Raw genomic sequence first — 732 nt, 5'->3', positions numbered from 1 at the left:
CGGCTGCCCTGTGTCCCCCAGCACCGGCGGTGTCCTCCCTGCCTGCCCTCGGGGCAGGCGTGTGGAGGATCCTGCATCCCTCTGGCCGTGCCCACTGCCAGAATAAATAGAAAGTGTTTGCCGGCTTTGCCCCCCCTCCACAAAAGCCGTATTGAACCATTATTCCCTGCGTCGGCTGCGAGCACTAAAAGTGGCGCCTCGCGTTCTGCCATCTAATGACCCTTCACAGTCTCCTACAGATGTTTTCTATGACTTACAGCTCCTTTTCCAACAGCCCTGTCCGCAAAAACAAGAGGGGCCACTTTAATTCCAATAAAATATCTCCAGCTAAGCAAACACTGTGCAGCAGGGCCTGGGCACGGCACGGCCGCCAGGCCCGGCCCACGGAGTCACTGAGTCTAGACTCCAGATGTGATTTCACCAGCCTCCAGTGTCCCCTGGAAAATGACGCTGGCTCTGCCGTGGGGCGCAGCACCCTGCCCCGGGCCGGGGCCCCGCTCACCGCCGCGGCGCTGACGGCGCGTGCCCCCTGGTGCAGGTCTGGCACCGCATCCTGCCGCATCCTCCCCGGTGGCGGGGGCCTGATGCCGCTGTGGCCTCGCACCCGTCCCCGTGCAGCCTCCGGAGCGTGCAGGAGCAGGCTGGGGGTTGCACGTGGTACCCCCAGCCCCAGCATCGCCCCATGGAGCTTGGGGATGCTCCTACCAGCCCTACGTGGGGCGGGGGGGGGGG

The sequence above is a fragment of the Egretta garzetta genome, unplaced genomic scaffold, assembly GCF_000687185.1.
Source record: "Egretta garzetta isolate BGI_Z169 unplaced genomic scaffold, ASM68718v1 scaffold1037, whole genome shotgun sequence".
In the NCBI taxonomy this organism is placed as follows: Eukaryota; Metazoa; Chordata; class Aves; order Pelecaniformes; family Ardeidae; genus Egretta; species Egretta garzetta.
Note: the sequence above shows the minus strand (reverse complement) of the source record.